Here is a 23,835-nt window from a genome sequence, read left to right on the forward strand (position 1 = left end):
GGGAGAAAACGAAACAGGGTCTGGTACGACCTTCCGAACGGCTGAAATTGAAGTTTATAATACACGATTTTTGGGGATTACGGGGTCCCGGAATAATATTCTCCAGAAATCACATAGAAAGTTCCTCGGGTCAGATAAAGCGGCCACGCAAAGTTTAAGCACCAACAGAAGACATTTAGGGGTGTCGGTGTGCCACAAACCAGCATTCGCCGAAACTCGGATTATCGTGAAAAATGTGTTAAAGCTCGTTATTTGAGGCTGAAATCGAACAGGTTGATTCCTGAAATCGAACAGGTTAATTCCTGAAATGAGCTCGGACGCGTGATTGAAAAACAGGGAGAAAAAGAAACAGGGTCCGTCGACCTTCCGAACTAGCAATTGAAATTGAAGTGTATAATACACGGTTTTTCGGGATTCAGGGGGTCTCGGAACAAAATTCTCCGGAAATCACATAGATAGTTCCTCGGGTCAGATAAAGCGGCCACGCGAAGTTTGAGCAGCAACGAAAGACATTTGGGGGTGCCGGTGTGCCACAAACCAGCATTCTCCGAAACTCGGATTATCGTGAAAAATGTGTTAAAGCTCGTTATTTGAAGCTGAAATCGAACAGTTTGATTCTTGAAATCGAACAGGTTGATTCCTGAAATGAGCTCGGACGCGTGATTGAAAAACAGGGAGAAAAAGGAACGGGTCCCAAGATTTACCTTCCGAACTAATTTGAAATTGAAGTGTATAATACACGGTTTTTCGGGATTCCGGGGTCCTGAACAAAATTCTCCAGAAAACACATAAAAAGTTCCTCGGTTCAGATAAAGTGGCCACGCAAAGTTCGAGCACCAACGGAAGACATTTGGGGGTGCCGGTGTACCACAAACCAGCATTCGCCGAAACTCGGATTATCGTGAAAAATGTGTTAAAGCTCGTTATTTGAGGCTGAAATCGAACTGGTTGATTCCTGAAATGAGCTCGGACGCGTGATTGAAACACGGGGAGAAAAGAAACAGGGTCGACGACCTTCCGAACGGTGAAATTGAATTGTATAATACACGGTTTTGGGGATTCACGGTCCGGAACAAAATTCTCCGGAAAACACATAGAAAGTTCCTCGGGTCAGATAAAGCGGTCACGAAAAGTTTGAGCACCAACGGAAGACATTTAGGGGTGTCGGTGTGCCACAAACCAGCATTCGCCGAAACTCGGATTATCGTGAAAAATGTGTAAAAGCTCGCTATTTGAGGTCAAATCGAACAGGTTGATTCCTAAAATCGAACAGGTTGATTCACTGAAATGAGCTTGGACGCGTGATTGAAAAAAGGAGAAAAAGAAACAGTGTCCGATGCGACCTTCCGAACGGCTAAAATTGAAGTGTATAATACACGGTTTTGGGGATTACGGGTCCGGAATAAAATTTTCCAAATCACATAGAAAGTTCCTCGGGTGAGATAAAGCGGCCACGCAAAGTTTGAGCACCAACGAAAGACATTTGGGGTGCGGTGTGCCTAAAACCAAAGATTCGCCGAAACTCGGATTATCGTGAAAATTTTGTTAAAGCTCGTTATTTGAGGTGAAATCAAACAGGTTGATTCCTGAAATTGAACAGGTTGATTCCTGAAATGAGCTCGGACGCGTGATTGAAAAACAGGGAGAAAAAGAAACAGGGTCGGGTACGATCTTCCGAATGGCTGAAATTGAAGTGTATAATACACGTTTTTTCGGAATTCCGGGGTCGCGGAACAAAATTCTCCGGAAATCACAGAGAAAGTTCCTCGGGTCAGACAAAGCGGCCACGCAAAGTTTGAGCACCAACGGAGGACATTTGGGGGTGTCGCTGTGCGACAAACCAGCATTCGCCGAAACTCGGATTATCGTGAAAAATGTGTTAAAGCTTGCTATTTGAGGCTGAAATCGAACAGGTTGATTCCTAAAATCGAACAGGTTGATTCCTGAAATGAGCTCGGACGCGTGATTGAAAAACAGGGAGAAAACGAAACAGGGTCTGGTACGACCTTCCGAACGGCTGAAATTGAAGTTTATAATACACGATTTTTGGGGATTACGGGGTCCCGGAATAATATTCTCCAGAAATCACATAGAAAGTTCCTCGGGTCAGATAAAGCGGCCACGCAAAGTTTAAGCACCAACAGAAGACATTTAGGGGTGTCGGTGTGCCACAAACCAGCATTCGCCGAAACTCGGATTATCGTGAAAAATGTGTTAAAGCTCGTTATTTGAGGCTGAAATCGAACAGGTTGATTCCTGAAATCGAACAGGTTAATTCCTGAAATGAGCTCGGACGCGTGATTGAAAAACAGGGAGAAAAAGAAACAGGGTCCTGTACGACCTTCCGAACGGCTGAAATTGAAGTGTATAATACACGGTTTTTCGGGATTCAGGGGGTCTCGGAACAAAATTCTCCGGAAATCACATAGATAGTTCCTCGGGTCAGATAAAGCGGCCACGCGAAGTTTGAGCAGCAACGAAAGACATTTGGGGGTGCGGTGTGCCACAAACCAAAGATTCTCAAAACTCGGATTATCGTGAAAAATGTGTTAAAGCTCGTTATTTGAAGCTGAAATCGAACAGTTTGATTCTTGAAATCGAACAGGTTGATTCCTGAAATGAGCTCGGACGCGTGATTGAAAAACAGGGAGAAAAAGGAACAGGGTCCGGTACGACCTTCCGAACGGCTGAAATTGAAGTGTATAATACACGGTTTTTCGGGATTCCGGGGTCCTGAACAAAATTCTCCAGAAAACACATAAAAAGTTCCTCGGTTCAGATAAAGTGGCCACGCAAAGTTCGAGCACCAACGGAAGACATTTGGGGGTGCCGGTGTACCACAAACCAGCATTCGCCGAAACTCGGATTACCGTGAAAAATGTGTTAAAGCTCGTTATTTGAGGCTGAAATCGAAGACGTTGATTCCTAAAATCGAGCAGGTTGATTCCCGAAATAAGCTCAGACGCGTGATTGAAATACAGGGTGAAAAAGAAACAGGGTCTGGTACGACCTTCCAAACGGCTAAAATTGAAGTGTATAATACACGGTTTTTGGGGATTCCGGGGTCCCGGAATAAAATTCTCCAGAAATCACATAGAAAGTTCCTCGGGTCAGATAAAGCGGCCACGCAAAGTTTGAGCACCAACGGAATAAATTTGGAGGTGCCGGTGTGCCAAAAACCAGCATTCGCCGAAACTCGGATTATTGTGAAAAATGTGTTAAAACTCGTTATTTGAGGCTGAAATCGAACATGTTGATTCCTGAAATGAGCTCGGACGCGTGATTGAAAAACAGGGACAAAAAAAAAACAGGGTTCGGTACGACCTTCCGAACGGCTGAAATTGAGGTGTATAATACACGGTTTTTCGAAATTTCGGGGTCCCGGAACAAAATTCTCCGGAAATCACATAGAAAGTTCCTCGGGTCAGATAAAGCGGTCACGCAAAGTTTGAGCACCAACGGAAGACATTTGGGGGTGCCGTTGTGCCTGAGCCAAAGATTCGTCGAAACTCGGATTATCGTGAAAAATGTGTTAAAGCTCGTTATTTGAGGCTGAAATCGAACAGGTTGATTCCTGAAATCGAACAGGTTGATTCCTGAAATGAGCTCGGATGCGTGATTGAAAAACAGAGAGAAAAAGAAACAGGGTCCGGTACGACCTTCCGAACGGCTTAAATTGAAGTATATATACACGGTTTTTCGGGATTTCGGGGTCTTGGAACAAAATTCTCCGGAAATCACATAGAAAGTTCCTCGGGTCAGATAAAGCGACCACGCATAGTTTGAAAACCAACGGAAAACATTTGGGGGTGCCGGTGTGACAAACCAGCATACGCCGAAACTCGGATTATCGTGAAAAATGTGTCAAAGCTCGTTACTTGAGGCTGAAATCGAACAGGTTGATTCCTGAAATGAGCTCGGACGAGTGATTGAAAACAGGGAGAAAAAGAAACAGGGTCCGGTACGACCTTCCGAACGACTGAAATTGAAGTGTATAATACACGGTTTTTCGGGATTCCGGGGTCTCGGAACAAAATTCTCCGGAAATACCATAGAAAGTTCCCCGGGTCAGATAAAGTGGCCACGCAAAGTTCGAGCACCAACGGAAGACATTTGGGGGTGCCGGTGTGTCACAAACCAGCATTCGCCGAAACTCGAATTATCGTGAAAAATGTGTTAAAGCTCGTTATTTGAGGCTGAAATCGAACAGGTTGATTCCTGAAATGAGCTCGGATGCGTGATTGAAAAACAGGGAGAAAAAGAAACAGGGTCCGCTACGAACTTCCGAACGGCAGAAATTGAAGTATATAATACACGGTTTTTCGGGATTCCGGGGTCTCGGAACAAAATTTTCCGGAAATCACATAGAAAGTTTCTCAGGTCAGATAAAGCGGCCACGCAAAGTTTGAGCACAAACGGAAGACATTTCGGGGTGCCGGTGTGCCACAAACCAGCATTCGCCGAAACTCGGATTATCGTGAAAAATGTGTTAAAACTCGTTATTTGAGACTGAAATCGAACAGGTTAATTCCTGAAATCGAACAGGTTGATTCCTGAAATGAGCTCGGACGCGTGATTGAAAAACAGGGAGAAAAAAAAACAGGGTCCGGTACGACCTTCCGAACGGCTGAAATTGATGTGTATATACACGTTTTTTCGAAATTCCGGGGTCCCGGAAAAAAATTCTCCGGAAATCACATTGAATTTTCCTCGGGTCAGATAAAGCGGCCACACAAAGTTTGAGCACAAACGGAAGACATTTGGGAGTGCCGGTGTGCCACAAACCAGCATTTGCCGAAACTCGGATTATCGTGAAAAATGTGTTAAAGCTCGTTATTTGAGGCTGAAATTGAACAGTTTGTTTCCTGAAATCGAACGGGTTGATTCCTGAAATCGAACTGGTTGATTCCTGAAATCGAACAGGTTTATTCCTGAAATAAGCTCGGACGCGTGATTGAAAAACAGGGAGAAAAAAAAACTGGTTCCGGTACGACCTTCCGAACAGCTCAAATTGAAGTGTATAATACACGGTTTTTCGGGATTACGGGGTCCCGGAACAAAATTCTCCGGAAATCACATAGAAAGTTCCTCGTGTCAGATAAAGCGGTCACGCAAAGTTTGAGCACCAACGGAAGACATTTGAGGGTGCCGGTGTGCCACAAACCAGCATTCGCCGAAACTCGGATTATCGTGAAAAATGTGTTAAAGCTCGTTATTTTGAGGCTGAAATCGAACAGGTTGATTTCTGAAATGAGTTCGGACGCGTGATTAAAAAACAGGGTGAAAAAGAAACAGGGTACGGTACGACCTTCCGAACGGCTGAAATTGAAGTGTATTATACACGGTTTTTCGGGATTCCGGGGTCCCGGAACAAAATTTTTCGGAAATCACATAGAAAGTTCCTCGGGTCGAATCGAGCCCACGCAAAGTTTGAGAACCAACGGAAGACATTTGGGGGTGTCGGTGTGCCACAAACCAGCATTCGCCGAAACTCGGATTATCGTGAAAAATGTGTTAAAGCTCGTTATTTGAGGCTGAAATTGAACAGGTTGATTCCTGAAATGAGCTCGGATGCGTGATTGAAACACAGGGAGAAAAAGAAACAGGGTCAGGTACGACCTTCCGAATGGATGAAATTGAAGTGTATAATACACGGTTTTTCGGGATTCCGAGGTCTCGTACAAAATTCCCCGGAAATCACATAGAAAGTTCCTCAAGTCAGATAAAGCGGCCACGCAAAGTTTGAGCACCAACGGAAGATATTTGGGGGTGCCGGTTTGCCACAAAACAGCATTCGCCGAAACTCAGATTATCGTGAAAAATGTGTTAAAGCTCGTTATTTGTGGCTGAAATCGAACAAGTTGATTTATGAAATCGAACAGGTTGATTCCTGAAATAAGCTCGGACGCGTGACTGAAAAACAGGGAGAAAAAGAAACAGGGTCCGGTACGACCTTCCGAACGGCAGAAATTGATGTGTATAATACACGGTTTTTCGGGATTCCAGGGTCCCGGAACAATATTCTCCGGAAATCACATAGAAAGTTCCTCGGGTCAGATAAAGCGGCCATGCAAAGTTTGAGCACCAACGGAAGACATTTGGGGGTCTGGTGTGCCACAAACCAGCATTCGCCGAAACTCGGATTATTGTGAAAAATGTGTTAAAGCTGTTTATTTGAGGCTGAAATCGAACAGGTTATCCCTGAAATCGAACAGGTTTATTCCTGAAATGCGCTCGGACACGTGATTGAAAAACAGGGAGAAAAAAAACAGGGTCCGGTACGACCTTCCGAACAGCTCAAATTGAAGTATATAATACACGGTTTTTCGGGATTACGGGGTCCGTGAACAAAATTCTCTGGAAATAACATAGAAAGTTCCTCGGGTCAGATAAAGCGGCACGCAAAGTTTGAGCACCAACGGAAGACATTCGGGGGTGCCGGTGTGGCACAAACCAGCATTCGCCGAAACTCGGATTATCGTGAAAAATGTGTTAAAGCTCGTTATTTGAGACTGAAATCGAATAGGTTGATTCCTGAATCGAACAGGTTTATTCCTGAAATGAGCTCGGACGCGTGATTGAAAAACAGGGAGAAAAAAAACAGAATCCGGTACGACCTTCCGAACAGCTGAAATTGAAGTGTATAATACACGGTTTTTCGGGATTCTGGGGATCCCGGAACAAATTTCTCCGGAAATCAGATAGAAAGTTCCTTAGGTCAGATAAAGCGGACACGCAATGTTTGAGCACCAATGGAAGACATTCGGGGGTGCCGGTGTGCCACAAACCAGCATTCGCCGAAACTCGGATTATCGTGAAAAATATGTTAGAGCTCGTTATTTGAGGTCAAAATCGAACAGTTATCCCCGAAATCGAACAGTTTATTCCTGAAATGAGCTCGGACACGTGATTGAAAAACAGGGAGAAAAAAAAACAGGGTCCGGTACGACCTTCCGAACAACTCAAATTGAAGTGTATAATACACGGTTTTTCGGAATTACGGGATCCCGGAACAAAATTCTCCGGAAATCACATAGAATGTTCCTCGGGTCAGATAAAGCGGCCACGCAAAGTTTGAGCACCAACGGAAGACATTCGGGGGTGCCGGTGTGCCACAAACCAGCATTTGCCGAAACTCGGATTATCGTGAAAAATGTGTTAAAGCTCGTTATTTGAGGCTGAAAGCGAACAGGTTGTTCCTGAAATGAGCTCGGACGCGTGATTGAAAAAACAAGGAGAAAAAGAAATAGGGTCCGGTACGACCTTCCGAACGCCTAAAATTGAAGTGTATAATACACGGTTTTTCAGGATTCCGGGGTCCCGGAAAAAAATTCTCCGGAAATCACATAGAAAATTCCTCGGGTCAGATAAAGAGGCCACGCAAAGTTTGAGCACCAGCGGAAGACATTTGGGGGTAACGGTGTGCCACAAACCAGCATTCACCGAAAATAGGATTATCGTGAAAAATGTGTTAAAGCTCGTTATTTGAGGCTGAAATCAAAAAGGTTCATTCCTGAAATCGAACAGGTTGATTACTGAAATGAGCTCGGACGCGTAATTGAAAAACAGGGATAAAAAGAAATAGGGTCCGGTACGACCTTCCGAACGGCAGAAATTGATGTGTATAATACACGGTTTTTCGGGATTCCGAGGTCCCGGAACAAAATTCTCCGGAAATCACATAGAAAGTTCCTCGGGTCAAATAAAGCGGTCACGCAAAGTTTGAGCACCAACAGAAGACATTTCTGGGTGCCGGTGTGCCACAAACCAGCATTCGCCGAAACTCGGATTATAAAGAAAAATGTGTTAAAGCTGTTTATTTGAGGCTGAAATCGAACAGGTTGATTCATGAAATGAGCTCGGACGCGTGTTTGAAAAACAGGGAGAAAAAGAAACAGGGTCCGGTACAACCTTTTGAACGGCTGAAATTGAAGTGTATAATACACGGTTTTTCAGGATTCCGGGGTCCGTGAACAAAATTCTCTGGAAATCCCATAGAAAATTCCTCGGGTCAGATAAAGCGGCCACGCAAAGTTTGAGCAATCAACGGAAGACATTTGGGGGCGCCGGTGTGCCACAAACCAGCATTCGCCGAAACTCGGATTATCGTGAAAAATGTGTTAAAGCTCGTTATTTGAGGCTGAAATCGAACATGTTGATTGATGAAATCAAACAGGATGATTTCTGAAATGAGCTCGGATGCGTGATTGAAAAACAGGGAGAAAAAGAAACAGGGTCCGGTACAACCTTCCGAACGGGTGAAATTGAAGTGTATAATACACGGTTTTTCGGGATTCCGTGGTCACGGAACTAAATTCTCCGGAAATCACATAGAAAGTTCATCGGGTCAGATAAAGCGGCCACGCAAAGTTTGAGCACCAACGGAAGACATTTGGGGGTGCCGGTGTGTCACAAACCAGTATTCGCCGAAACTCGAATTATCGTGAAAAATGTGTTAAAGTTCGTTATTTGAGGATGAAATCGAACAGGTTGATTCCTGAAATGAGCTCGGATGCGTGATTGAAACACAGGGAGAAAAAGAAACAGGGTCAGGTACGACCTTCCGAATGGATGAAATTAAAGTGTATAATACACGGTTTTTCGAGATTCCGAGGTCTCGGACAAAATTCTCCGGAAATCACATAGAACGTTCCCCGGGTCAGATAAAGCGGCACGCAAAGTTTGAGCACCAACGGAAGACATTCGGGGGTGCCGGTGTGCCACAAACCAGCATTCGCCGAAACTCGGATTATCGTGAAAAATGTGTTAAAGCTCGTTATTTGAGACTGAAATCGAATAGGTTGATTCCTGAATCGAACAGGTTTATTCCTGAAATGAGCTCGGACGCGTGATTGAAAAACAGGGATAAAAAGAAACAGAATCCGGTACGACCTTCCGAACAGCTGAAATTGAAGTGTATAGTACACGGTTTTTCGGGATTCCGGGGATCCCGGAACAAATTTCTCCGGAAATCAGATAGAAAGTTCCTTAGGTCAGATAAAGCGGCCACGCAATGTTTGAGCACCAATGGAAGACATTTGGGGGTGCCGGTGTGCCACAAACCAGCATTCGCCGAAACTCGGATTATCGTGAAAAATATGTTAGAGCTCGTTATTTGAGGCTGAAATCGAACAGGTTATCCCTGAAATCGAACAGGTTTATTCCTGAAATGAGCTCGGACACGTGATTGAAAAACAGGGAGAAAAAAAAACAGGGTCCGGTACGACCTTCCGAACAGCTCAAATTGAAGTGTATAATACACGGTTTTTCGGAATTACGAGATCCCGGAACAAAATTCTCCGAAAATCACATAGAAAGTTCCTCGGGTCAGATAAAGCGGCCACGCAAAGTTTGAGCACCAACGGAAGACATTTGGGGGTAACGGTGTGCCACAAACCAGCATTCACTGAAAATATGATTATCGTGAAAAATGTGTTAAAGCTCGTTATTTGAGGCTGAAATCAAAAAGGTTCATTCCTGAAATCGAACAGGTTGATTACTGAAATGAGCTCGGACGCGTAATTGAAAAACATGGATAAAAAGAAACAGGGTCCGGTACGACCTTACGAACGGCTGAAATTGAAGTGTATAATACACGGTTTTTCGGGATTCCGGGGTCCCGGAACAAAATTCTCCGGAAATCACATAGAAAGTTCCTCAGGTCAGATAAAGCGGCCACGCAAAGTTTGAGCACCAACGGAAGACTTTTGGGGGTGCCGGTGTGCCACAAACCAGCATTCTCCGAAAGTCGGATTATCGTGAAAAATGTGTTAAAGCTCGTTATTTGAGGCTGAAATCAAACAGGTTGATTTCTGAAATCGAACAGGTTGATTCCTGAAATGAGCTCGGACGCGTGATTGAAAAACAGGGAGAAAAAGAAACAGGGTCCGGTACGACCTTCCGAACGGCTGAAATTGAAGTGTATAATACACGGTTTTTCAGGATTCCGGGATCCCGGAAATTTTTTTTCCGGAAATCACATAGAAAATTCCTCGGGTCAGATATAGCGGCCACGCAAAGTTTGAGCACCAACGGAAGACATTTGGGGGTGACGGTGTGCCTGAAACCAAAGATTCAAAACTCGGATTATCGTGAAAAATGTGTTAAAGCTCGTTATTTGAGGCCGAAAGCGAACAGTTGTTCCCGAAATGAGCTCGGACGCGTGATTGAAAAAAACAGGAGAAAAAGAAACGGGGTCCGTTTACCTTCCGAACGGCTGAAATTGAAGTGTATAATACACGGTTTTTGGGATTCCGGTTCGGAAAAAATTCTCAGGAAATCACATAGAAAATTCCTCGGGTCAGATAAAGAGGCCACGCAAAGTTTGAGCACCAGCGGAAGACATTTGGGGGTAACGGTGTGCCACAAACCAGCATTCGCCGAAACTTGGATTATCGTGAAAAATGTGTTAAAGCTCGTTTTTTAGGCTGAAATCGAACATGTTGATTTCTGAAATGAGCTCGGACGCGTGATTGAAAAACAAGGAGAAAAAGAAACAGGGTCCGGTACAACCTTCCGAACGGCTGAAATTGAAGTGTATAATACACGGTTTTTCGGGATTCCGGGGTCCGTGAACAAAATTCTCTGGAAATCACATAGAAAGTTCCTCGGGTCAGATAAAGCGGCCACGCAAAGTTAGAGCAATCAACGGAAGACATTTGGGGGTGCCGGTGTGCCACAAACCAGCATTCGCCGAAACTCGGATTATCGTGAAAAATGTGTTAAAGCTCGTTATTTGAGACTGAAATCGAACAGGTTGATTCCTGAAATCGAACAGGTTTATTCCTGAAATGAGCTCGAACGCGTGATTGAAAAACAGGGAGAAAACGAAACAGGTTCCGGTACGACCTTCCGAACATCTCAAATTGAAGTATATAATGCACGGTTTTTTGGGATTACGAGGTCCCAGAACAAAATTCTCCTGAAATCACCTAGAAAGTTCCTCGGGTCAGATAAATCGGCCACGCAAAGTTTGAGCACCAACGGAAGACATTTGGGGGTCTTTGGTGTGCCCTGAAAACCAAGATTCGCCGAAACTCGGATTATCGTGAAAAATGTGTTAAAGCTCGTTATTTGAGGTGAAATCGAAGAGGTTGATTTCTGAAATGAGCTCGGACGCGTGATTGAAAAACGAGGAGAAAAAGAAACAAATGCGTCCGATGCGACCTTCCGAGCAATTTGGTTGAAGTGTATAATAAACGGTTTTTCGGGATTTGGGTCCCTAACAAAATTCTCCGAAATCGGATAGAAAGTTCCTTAGGTCAGATAAACTGGCCACGCAATGTTTGAGCACCAACGGAAGACATTTGGGGGTGCGGTGTGCCACAAACCAAAGATTCGCCAAACTCGGATTATCGTGAAAAATGTGTTGGAGCTCGTTATTTGAGGTTTGAAATCGAACAGTTATTCCCCGAAATCGAACAGTTGATTCCTGAAATGAGCTCGGACACGTGATTGAAAAACGGGAGAAAAAAAACGTCGTCCGGCGTTCCGAACAGCTCAAATTGAAGTGTATAATACACGGTTTTTCGGGATTACGGGGTCCCGGAACAAAATTCTTCGGAAATCACATAGAAAGTTCCTCGGGTCAGATAAAGCGGCCACGCAAAGTTTGAGCACCAACGGAAGACATTCGGGGTGCTTGGTGTGCCACAAAAACAAAGTTATTCAGAAACTCGGATTATCGTGAAAAATGTGTTAAAGCTCGTTATTGAGGCTGAAATCGAACGGTTGATTCCTGAAATGAGCTCGGACGCGTGATTGAAAAACAGGAGAAAAAAAAAACGGTCCGGTACGACCTTCCGAACAACTCAAATTGAAGTGTATAATACACGGTTTTTCTACGGGATCCGGAAACAAAATTCTCCTGAAATCACATAGAAAGTTCCTCGGGTGAGATAAAGCGGCCACGCAAAGTTTGAGCACCAACGGAAGACATTCGGGGTGCTTGGGTGTACTCAAACCTGAAAGATTCTGCCGAAACTCTCGGATTATCGTGAAAAATGTGTTAAAGCTCGTTATTTGAGGTGGCGAAGCGAACGTTGTTCCTGAAATGAGCTCGGACGCGTGATTGAAAAAATAGGGAGAAAAAGAAATAGGGTCTGGTACGACCTTCCGAACGGCTGAAATTGATGTGTATAATACACGGTTTTTCAGGATTCCGAATTTCCGGAAAAAAATTCTCCGGAAATCACATAGAAAATTCCTCGGGTCAGATAAAGAGGCCACGCAAAGTTTGAGCACCAGCGGAAGACATTTGGGGGTAACGGTGTGCCACAAACCAGCATTCACTGAAAATAGGATTATCGTGAAAAATGTGTTAAATCTCGTTATTTGAGGCTGAAATCAAAAAGGTTCATTCCTGAAATCGAACAGGTTGATTACTGAAATGAGTTCGGACGCGTAATTGAAAAACAGGGATAAAAAGAAACAGGGTCCGGTACGACCTTGCGAACGGCTGAAATTGAAGTGTATAATACACGGTTTTTAGGATTAGGGGTCCGGGAACAAAATTCTCCGGAAATCACATAAAAAGTTCCTCTGGTCGGATAAAGCGGCCACGCAAAGTTTGAGCACCAACGGAAGACATTTGGGGTGCGGTGTGCCTGAAAACCGCATTCTCAAAACTCGGATTATCTTGAAAAATGTGTTAAAGTCGTTATTTGAGGTTTGAAATCAAACAGGTTGATTTCCGAAATCGAACAGGTTGATTCCTGAAATGAGCTCGGACGCGTGATTGAAAAAAAGGGAGAAAAAGAAACAGGGTCCGTCGACCTTCCGAACGATGAAATTGAAGTGTATAATACACGGTTTTTGGGATTCGGGATCCCGAAAAAAATTTTCCGGAAATCACATAGAAAATTCCTCGGGTCGGATAAAGCGGCCACGCAAAGTTTGAGCACCAACGAAGACATTTGGGGGTGACGGTGTGCCCTGACAAACCAAAGATTCGCGAAACTCGGATTATCGTGAAAAATGTGTTAAAGCTCGTTATTTGAGGTTGAAATCGAAGAGGTTGATTCTGAAATGAGCTCGGACGCGTGATTGAAAAATAGGAGAGAAAAGAAACAAATGTCCATTTCGACCTTCCAACAACAATTGAAGTGTATAATACACGGTTTTTCGGGATTCCGGGGTCCGTGAACAAAATTCTCTGGAAATCACATAGAAAGTTCCTCGGGTCAGATAAAGCGGCCACGCAAAGTTAGAGCAATCAACGGAAGACATTTGGGGGTGCCGGTGTGCCACAAACCAGCATTCGCCGAAACTCAGATTATCGTGAAAAATGTGTTAAAGCTCGTAATTTGAGACTGAAATCGAACAGGTTGATTCCTGAAATCGAACAGGTTTATTCCTGAAATGAGCTCGGACGCGTGATTGAAAAACAGGGAGAAAACGAAACAGGTTCCGGTACGACCTTCCGAACAGCTCAAATTGAAGTGTATAATGCACGGTTTTTTGGGATTACGAGGTCCCGGAACAAAATTCTCCTGAAATCACCTAGAAAGTTCCTCGGGTCAGATAAATCGGCCACGCAAAGTTTGAGCACCAACGGAAGACATTTGGGGGTGCCGGTGTGCCACAAACCAGCATTCGCCGAAACTCGGATTATCGTGAAAAATGTGTTAAAGCTCGTTATTTGAGGCTGAAATCGAAGAGGTTGATTCCTGAAATGAGCTCGGACGCGTGATTGAAAAATAGGGAGAAAAAGAAACAGCGTCCGGTACGACCTTCCGAGCAACAAATTGAATTGAAGTGTATAATACACGTTTTTCGGGATTTCGGTCCCGAACAAAATTCTCCGAAATCGGATAGAAAGTTCCTTAGGTCATATAAACTGGCCACGCAATGTTTGAGCACCAACGGAAGACATTTGGGGTGCCGGTGTGCCACAAACCGGCATTCGCCGAAACTCGGATTATCGTGAAAAATGTGTTGGAGCTCGTTATTTGAGGTTTGAAATCGAACAGTTTATTCCTGAAATCGAACAGGTTTATTCCTGAAATGAGCTCGGACACGTGATTGAAAAACAGGAGAAAAAAAACGGGTCCGTGACGACGTTCCGAATAATCAAATTGAAGTGTATAATACACGGTTTTTCGGGATTACGGGGTCCCGGAACAAAAATCTCCGGAAATCACATAGAAAGTTCCTCGGGTTAGATAAAGCGGCCACGCAAAGTTTGAGCACCAACGGAAGACATTCGGGGTGCGGTGTGCCAAAACCAAAGATTCGCCGAAACTCGGATTATCGTGAAAAATGTGTTAAAGCTCGTTATTTGAGGTTGAAATCGAACAGTTGATTCCTGAAATGAGCTCGGACGCGTGATTGAAAAACAGGGAGAAAAAGAAATAGGGTCCGGTCGACCTTCCGAACGGTAAATTGAAGTGTATAATACACGGTTTTTTCGGATTCCTGGTCCGGAACAAAATTCTCTGAAAATCACATAGAAAATTCCTCGGGTCAGATAAAGCGGCCACGGAAAGTTTGAACACCAACGGAAGACATTTGGGGGTGCCGGTGTGCCACAAACCAGGATTCGCCAAAACTCGGATTATCGTGAAAAATGTGTTAAAGCTCGTTATTTGATCTTTGAAATTGAACACGTTGATTCCCGAAATCGAACAGGTTGATTCCTGAAATGAGCTCGGACGCGTGATTGAAAAACAGGAGAAAAAGAAACGGGTCCGTTTTACCTTCCGAACGGTCAAATTGAAGTGTATAATACACGGTTTTTCGGGATTTCGGGGTCTCGGAACAAAATTCTCCGGAAATCACATAGAAAGTTCCTCGGGTCGGATAATGCGGCCACGCAAAGTTTGAGCACCAACGGAAGACATTTGGGGGTGCCGGTGTGCCTGAAACTAGCATTCGCCCAAACTCGGATTATCGTGAAAAATGTGTTAAAGCTCGTTATTTGAGGTTGAAATCGAATAGGTTGATTCCTGAAATCGAACAAGTTGATTCTGAAATGAGCTCGGACGCGATTGTAAAACGAGGAGAAAAAGAAACAGAGTCCTACGACGACCTTCGAACGCCTTAGAAATTGAAGTGTATAATACATGGTTTTCGGGCTTCGGGTCTCGGAACAAAATTCTCCGGAAATCACATAGAAAGTTCCTCGGGTCAGATAATGCGGCCACGCAAAATTTGAGCACCAACGGAAGACATTTAGGGGTGCCGGTGTGCCACAAAACAGCATTCGCCGAAACTCGTATTATCGTGAAAAATGTGTTAAAGCTCGTTATTTGAGGTGAAAGCGAACAGTTGTTCCGAAATAAGCTCGGACGCGTGATTGAAAAAACAAGGAGAAAAAGAAACGGGTCCTAGCGACCTTCCGAGCAATGAAATTGAAGTGTATAATACACGGTTTTTCGGGATTCCGGGGTCCGTGAACAAAATTCTCTGGAAATCACATAGAAAGTTCCTCGGGTCAGATAAAGCGGCCACGCAAAGTTAGAGCAATCAACGGAAGACATTTGGGGGTGCCGGTGTGCCAAACCCGAGATTCGCCGAAACTCGGATTATCGTGAAAAATGTGTTAAAGCTCGTTATTTGAGACTGAAATCGAACGAGTTGATTCCCGAAATCGAACAGGTTTATTCCTGAAATGAGCTCGGACGCGTGATTGAAAAACGGGAGAAAACGAAACGGGTTCCGTCGACCTTCCGAATGACTCAAATTGAAGTGTATAATGCACGGTTTTTTGGGATTACGAGGTCCCGGAACAAAATTCTCCTGAAATCACCTAGAAAGTTCCTCGGGTCAGATAAATCGGCCACGCAAAGTTTGAGCACCAACGGAAGACATTTGGGGTGCTTAGGTGTGCCCTGAAACCAAAGATTCGCAAAACTCGGATTATCGTGAAAAATGTGTTAAAGCTCGTTATTTGAGGCTGAAATCGAAGAGGTTGATTCCTGAAATGAGCTCGGACGCGTGATTGAAAAATAGGGAGAAAAAGAAACAGCGTCCGGTACGACCTTCCGAACAGCTGTAATTGAAGTGTATAATACACGGTTTTTCGGGATTTCGGGGTCCCGGAACAAAATTCTCCGGAAATCAGATAGAAAGTTCCTTAGGTCATATAAACTGGCCACGCAATGTTTGAGCACCAACGGAAGACATTTGGGGGTGCCGGTGTGCCACAAACCAGTATTCGCCGAAACTCGGATTATCATGAAAAATGTGTTGGAGCTCGTTATTTGAGGCTGAAATCGAACAGGTTATTCCTGAAATCGAACAGGTTTATTCCTGAAATGAGCTCGGACACGTGATTGAAAAACAGGGAGAAAAAAAAACAGGGTCCGGTACGACGTTCCGAACATCTCAAATTGAAGTGTATAATACACGGTTTTTCGGGATTACGGGGTCCCGGAACAAAAATCTCCGGAAATCACATAGAAAGTTCCTCGGGTCAGATAAAGCGGCCACGCAAAGTTTGAGCACCAACGGAAGACATTCGGGGGTGCCGGTGTGCCACAAACCAGCATTCGCCGAAACTCGGATTATCGTGAAAAATGTGTTAAAGCTCGTTATTTGAGGCTGAAATCGAACAGGTTGATTCCTGAAATGAGCTCGGACGCGTGATTGAAAAACAGGGAAGAAAAAGAATAGGGTCCGGTACGACCTTCCGAACGGCTGAAATTGAAGTGTATAATACACGGTTTTTCGGGATTCCGGGGTCCCGGAACAAAATTCTCCGGAAATCACATAGAAAATTCCTCGGGTCAGATAAAGCGGCCACGGAAAGTTTGAACACCAACGGAAGACATTTCCGGGTGCCGGTGTGCCACAAACCAGCATTCGCCAAAACTCGGATTATCGTGAAAAATGTGTTAAAGCTCGTTATTTGATGCTGAAATTGAACACGTTGATTCCTGAAATCGAACAGGTTGATTCCTGAAATGAGCTCGGACGCGTGATTGAAAAACAGGGAGAAAAAGAAACAGGGTCCGGTACGACCTTCCGAACGGCTGAAATTGAAGTGTATAATACACGGTTTTTCGGGATTCCGGGGTCTCGGAACAAAATTCTCCGAAAATCACATAGAAAGTTCCTCGGGTCAGATAATGCGGCCACGCAAAGTTTGAGCACCAACGGAAGACATTTGGGGGTGCTTGGTGTGCCTGAAACTAGCATTCGCCGAAACTCGGATTATCGTGAAAAATGTGTTAAAGCTCGTTATTTGAGGCTGAAATCGAATAGGTTGATTCCTGAAATCGAACAAGTTGATTCCTGAAATGAGCTCGGACGCGCGATTGTAAAACAGGGAGAAAAAGAAACAGAGTCCGGTACGACCTTCCGAACGCCTGAAATTGAAGTGTATAATACATGGTTTTTCGGGCTTACTGGGTCTCGGAACAAAATTCTCCGGAAATCACATAGAAAGTTCCTCGGGTCCGATAAAGCGGCCACGCAAAATTTGAGCACCAACGGAAGACATTTAGGGGTGCCGGTGTGCCACAAAACAGCATTCGCCGAAACTCGTATTATCGTGAAAAATGTGTTAAAGCTCGTTATTTGAGGCTGAAAGCGAACAGGTTGTTCCTGAAATAAGCTCGGACGCCTGATTGAAAAAACAGGGAGAAAAAGAAACAGGGTCCGTTACGACCTTCCGAACGGCTGAAATTGAAGTGTATAATACACGGTTTTTCGGGATTCCGGAACAAAATTCTCTGGAAATCACATAGAAAGTTCCTCGGGTCGGATAAAGCGGCCACGCAAAGTTAGAGCAATCAACGGAAGACATTTGGGGGTGCCGGTGTGCCTGAAACCAAAGATTCGCCGAAACTCGGATTATCGTGAAAAATGTGTTAAAGCTCGTAATTTGAGACTGAAATCGAAACAGTTGATTCCCGAAATCGAACAGGTTTATTCCTGAAATGAGCTCGGACGCGTGATTGAAAAACAGGGAGAAAACGAAACAGGTTCCGGTACGACCTTCCGAACAGCTCAAATTGAAGTGTATAATGCACGGTTTTTTGGGATTACGAGGTCCCGGAACAAAATTCTCCGGAAATCACATAGAAAGTTCCTCGGGTCGGATAAATCGGCCACGCAAAGTTTGAGCACCAACGGAAGACATTTGGGGGTGCCGGTGTGCCTGAAAACCAAAGATTCGCCGAAACTCGGATTATCGTGAAAAATGTGTTAAAGCTCGTTATTTGAGGCTGAAATCGAAGAGGTTGATTCCTGAAATGAGCTCGGACGCGTGATTGAAAAATAGGGAGAAAAAGAAACAGCGTCCGGTACGACCTTCCGAACAGCTGTAATTGAAGTGTATAATACACGGTTTTTCGGGATTTCGGGGTCCCGGAACAAAATTCTCCGGAAATCAGATAGAAAGTTCCTTAGGTCATATAAACTGGCCACGCAATGTTTGAGCACCAACGGAAGACATTTGGGGGTGCCGGTGTGCCACAAACCAATATTCGCCGAAACTCGGATTATCGTGAAAAATGTGTTGGAGCTCGTTATTTGAGGCTGAAATCGAACAGGTTATTCCTGAAATCGAACAGGTTTATTCCTGAAATGAGCTCGGACACGTGATTGAAAAACAGGGAGAAAAAAAAAACAGGGTCCGGTACGACGTTCCGAACAGCTCAAATTGAAGTGTATAATACACGGTTTTTCGGGATTACGGGGTCCCGGAACAAAAATCTCCGGAAATCACATAGAAAGTTCCTCGGGTCAGATAAAGCGGCCACGCAAAGTTTGAGCACCAACGGAAGACATTCGGGGTGCGGTGTACCTGAAACCAAAGATTCGCCAAAACTCGGATTATCGTGAAAAATGTGTTAAAGCTCGTTATTTGAGGCTGAAATCGAACAGGTTGATTCCTGAAATGAGCTCGGACGCGTGATTGAAAAACAGGGAGAAAAAGAAATAGGGTCCGGTACGACCTTCCGAACGGCTGAAATTGAAGTGTATAATACACGGTTTTTCGGGATTCCGGGGTCCCGGAACAAAATTCTCCGGAAATCACATAGAAAATTCCTCGGGTCAGATAAAGCGGCCACGGAAAGTTTGAACACCAACGGAAGACATTTCCGGGTGCCGGTGTGCCTGAGAAACCCGATTCGCCAAAAACTCGGATTATCGTGAAAAATGTGTTAAAGCTCGTTATTTGATGCTGAAATTGAACACGTTGATTCCTGAAATCGAACAGGTTGATTCCTGAAATGAGCTCGGACGCGTGATTGAAAAACAGGGAGAAAAAAGAAACGGGTCCTACGACCTTCCGAACAGTTGAAAATTGAAGTGTATAATACACGGTTTTTCGGGATTCCGGGGTCTCGGAACAAAATTCTCCGGAAATCACATAGAAAGTTCCTCGGGTCAGATAATGCGGCCACGCAAAGTTTGAGCACCAACGGAAGACATTTGGGGGTGCCGGTGTGCCACAAACTAGCATTCGCCCAAACTCGGATTATCGTGAAAAATGTGTTAAAGCTCGTTATTTGAGGCTGAAATCGAATAGGTTGATTCCTGAAATCGAACAAGTTGATTCCTGAAATGAGCTCGGACGCGCGATTGTAAAACAGGGAGAAAAAGAAACAGAGTCCGGTACGACCTTCCGAACGCCTGAAATTGAAGTGTATAATACATGGTTTTTCTAAGCTTCGGGTCTCGGAACAAAATTCTCCGGAAATCACATAGAAAGTTCCTCGGGTCCGATAAAGCGGCCACGCAAAATTTGAGCACCAACGGAAGACATTTAGGGGTGCCGGTGTGCCACAAAAAACCATTCGCCGAAACTCGTATTATCGTGAAAAATGTGTTAAAGCTCGTTATTTGAGGCTGAAATCGAACAGGTTGATTCCTGAAATCGAACACGTTGATTCCTGAAATGAGCTCGGACACGTGATTGAAAAACAGGGAGAAAAAGAAACAGGGTCCGGTACGACCTTCCGAACGGCAAAAATTGATGTGTTTAATACACGGTTTTTCGGGATTTCGGGGTCCCGGAACAAAATTCTCCGGAAATCACATAGAAAGTTCTTCGGGTCAGATAAAGCGGTCATGCAAAGTTTGAGCACCAACGGAAGACATTTGGGGGTGCCGGTGCGCCACAAACCAGCATTCGCCGAAACTCGGATTATCGTGAAAAATGTGTTAAAGCTGTTTATTTGATGCTGAAATCGAACAGGTTGATTCATGAAATGAGCTCGGACGCGTAATTGAAAAATAGGGAGAAAAAGAAACATGGTCTCGTACGACCTTCCGAACGTCTGAAATTGAAGTGTATAATACACGGTTTTTCGGGATTCCGGGGTTCGTGAACAAAATTCGTTGGAAATCACATAGAAAGTTCCTCGGATCAGATAAAGCGGCCACGCAAAGTTTGAGCAATCAACGGAAGACATTTGGGGGTGCCGGTGTGCCACAAACCAGCATTCGCCGAAACTCGGATTATCGTGAAAAATGTGTTAAAGCTCGTTATTTGAGACTGAAATCGAACAGGTTGATTCCTGAAATTGAACAGGTTTATTCCTGAAATGAGCTCGGACGCGTGATGTAAAAACAGGGAGAAAAAGAAACAGGTTCCGGTACGACCTTCCGAACAACTCAAATTGAAGTGTATAATGCACGGTTTTTTGGGATTAGGGGGTCCCGGAACAAAATTCTCCTGAAATCACATAGAAAGTTCCTCGGGTCAGATAAATCGGCCACGCAAAGTTTGAGCACCAACGGAAGACATTTGGAGGTGTCGGTGTGCCACAAACCAGCATTCGCCGAAATTCGGATTATCGTGAAAAATGTGTTAAAGCTCGTTATTTGAGGCTGAAATCGAACAGGTTGATTCCTTAAATGAGCTCGAACACGTGATAGAAAAACAGGGAGAAAAAGAAACAGAGTCCGGTACGACCTTCCGAACAGATGACACTGAAGTGTATAATACACGGTTTTTCGGGATTTCGGGGTCCCGGAACAAAAATCTCCGGAAATCAGATAGAAAGTTTCTTAGGTCAGATAAAGCGGCCACGCAATGTTTGAGCACCAACGGAAGACATTTGGGGGTGCCGGTGTGCCACAAACCAGCATTCGCCGAAACTCAGATTATCGTGAAAATTGTGTTAGAGCTCGTTATTTGAGGCTGAAATCGAACAGGTTATTCCTGAAATCGAACTGGAGGATAGCGGCTATTTAGGTGAAGAATTGGAGGACGAGTTCGGGGACTCGTATATTGTAGAGGATAGCGGCTAGTGTCGTTAGGGTTTGGGTTTTGAGGTGCTAATTGCTCTTTTTTCTAGCTTAAGGTAACATATTTCGAGTTACTCGACGGATTATCGTCACAATCTTTGTTGTTTTTGTATGTTTGGTGATTTTTGTTTGAATAGTAGTTTTCACATAATAAATTTGTTGCATGCATGCTTAAACTATGCTTAAATTATGCCTTTTGTTAGTTTAAATTAACAAAGTTGAATTGGGAACGATTAATTAATGTTCAGACGGTCTTTTACTAAATAAAAATGGAAAAAAATGGTGGTGTAGGGGACGGGCAGCAGGCATGGAGCCGTGGCAAGTGCCACGACCTAGCTAGCCGGTTGGCCGGGTCGGTGCATTGCTTGTTTCGCGGTTTTCCATGTTTTGTCCGACATTTTAGGTTCATTAAGGATGTAATTAGAATATGTACACATGGTTAAACTTGTGAAGTGAATCATAATAGTAACTAAAAGTTATGTTAATGGTAGAAAAATTATGTTATATGGATAATTATCACATGTTAGGATAGTTTACAAAATGAAATTGTAATTAATAGGCTCAAAATGAATTTTATAGTGATAATTGTAATGTTTTGTTGATTGTGCTTGGCGAGCCTTAGTCCCTTTAAGCGATGCGATGTCGATTAATTGAGTGATTAGTCGGCCCGCAATTTTGACCGCACTGTCGCAGTGGGGTTGCGGGTAAAAATTCGATTGAATGAATTAGATAATCGGCCTTTTTCTTGTTTTAGGCCATTTATTATATCTCTATTTCACATGTGTAGTTAGTTGAATTTAAATAGCTTCTTATTTAGTTAGTTGAATTTAAATAGCTTCTTATTTTGTGGTAATGGCCCTAGATTCCCCTAAAGCCTTTAATATTGTTAAAATTGCTAGAATTGGAAGTTAGTATTGAATTCTTATTGAGGAACTGTTGGTTTATCTGCTGAATAGACATTTATATAGCCTTTCACATGATATAATGTTAGAATTCATGTTGGTAAGTAGGACTTTTTGCCCTCTTATGGTTAAGTGGGTGTCTTAATTGACTTATGTGGTGAGTCTTGTGTGGTGTGGGCTAAAGTATTCAAGCTGGGACTAGCTGGGACTAGGTCCTAGGTGAGTACTTCGGCCTTCATCATAGATAGGTCTTTATAGTCTTTGACGAGTATATGTTCAACGCTTGATAGCCTTTGTGTTCTGACTAGTGGATGTTTATCCAAGTTGGGGCATGACCTCGTTACTTATTTTGATAGTAAGTGGTCGGCTTAAGTACTAGCCAACCCTTCGGTGGTGTCCTTAGGGTACTCACTTCACTTTGTTTTAAAAAAAGTTGTGGGTCTTGGGTGCGGTGGTGTGTATCCGCATGTCTAGGTCTGCGCAGATTTTAGGCTAGGGTTGTGTTGTCTCTTGGCCATGTTTTATTAATATTAACCGCTGAGCCAGGATACCGGTTCGATTACCTTCCCTACCTCGTGGTATAGACTCGAGTTACAAAGTGACTATTGACGGTGCTAAGAACTTATGCCTGTCTTTGGTATATTGCCTTTTCTTGTATGGTGATTTTATGAAGCGTAATAGGTGAGATGTAAGCCGATTCTGATTGATAAAGTTTGGATTACTATTTGTTATATGATTCACATGATAGTTTAGTTTGGTCGGTTTAGGGTCATTTGTCGGAATACATGATAAGTAAATGGTTTATCAAATTGTTTACATGTTACATTACATGTTACATTAATTTTGACGATTCGTGGCTGGGAGGACTCGAAGTTACTCCCCACTGAATTGCGGCTTTCGTGTTTGTATAAAATGCGAATGACAGGTTGTTGATGCTTAGTTGGGGTCACAGACGAGCTAGTGAGCAAGGAACCTTGGACCTAGTTTGGCTTTCTTTTGTAGAAACCTTTTATCTTTTGGTTATGTATATAACCTTTTAAGTTTTGGTTTTGTATATAATTTGAAGGGACATATGTCTCCCTTTTCTATTTTGGGTTGTAACATTATGTATTTTCTTACCTTTAGCGGTGTAAGTAAGTTAGATTGTTAGCAATTGCAGGTTTTGGCACCTGTCTATTGGGAACGTTGGAAATGTCGTGAATGGTTTAGTTAGAAATTTTTTTGAAATTGCAGGTTTCATCTAGTTGAACCATTTACAAACATATCCTACCAGTTTTTCCGTAGAATTTACGCCTTTAAGTAGTTAGATAACGCTAGTTTTTAAGGGTGTCACAGTTGGTATCAGAGCCTATTGCTCCCGACGCACGTTTGTGCACCCCACTTAGGATCACTTGACCTTTAAAAATAAACTTGAGAGAAGGGTAGGATGGGTAGAATTAGGATTTTATATGGTAGTCTGTTTGTGATTGCTAATTGATAGGTACTAATTAAATTTTTCCCTTTTGAAAGATGGCTCCGCCAAGAAGAGACATTGATGATGCTATCTTACTAGTTCTTACTCAAATTCTCCAAAATCAACAAAATCAACAAAATCAACAAGCTCCTCTTCCTCCTCCGCTTTCTTTGAGGGTACTCCCAGCACCTATGCAGGGTGGCTAATCAGTGACCGAATCAACACTCCCACTTATGGTGGAGAGATTGATCCAGTTTGCTCTTCGAGGATGGTTTC

At 43.7% G+C, this 23,835-nt stretch overlaps 1 long non-coding RNA gene across 1 annotated transcript in view; it reads left to right on the forward strand.

The window, feature by feature from the left end:
* The window catches only part of LOC141610822 (uncharacterized), a 266,728-nt gene extending 243,510 nt beyond the window's left edge, over window positions 1-23,218 (forward strand). Inside the window, exon 3 of the long non-coding RNA XR_012528416.1 lies at window positions 23,032-23,218. This is a non-coding gene — a long non-coding RNA (uncharacterized LOC141610822). The remainder of the gene's footprint in view (window positions 1-23,031) is intronic.
* The last annotated feature ends 617 nt before the right edge of the window (window positions 23,219-23,835 follow it).

Source organism: Silene latifolia, chromosome 11 (genome assembly GCF_048544455.1).
Source record: "Silene latifolia isolate original U9 population chromosome 11, ASM4854445v1, whole genome shotgun sequence".
Lineage (NCBI taxonomy): Eukaryota > Viridiplantae > Streptophyta > Magnoliopsida > Caryophyllales > Caryophyllaceae > Silene > Silene latifolia.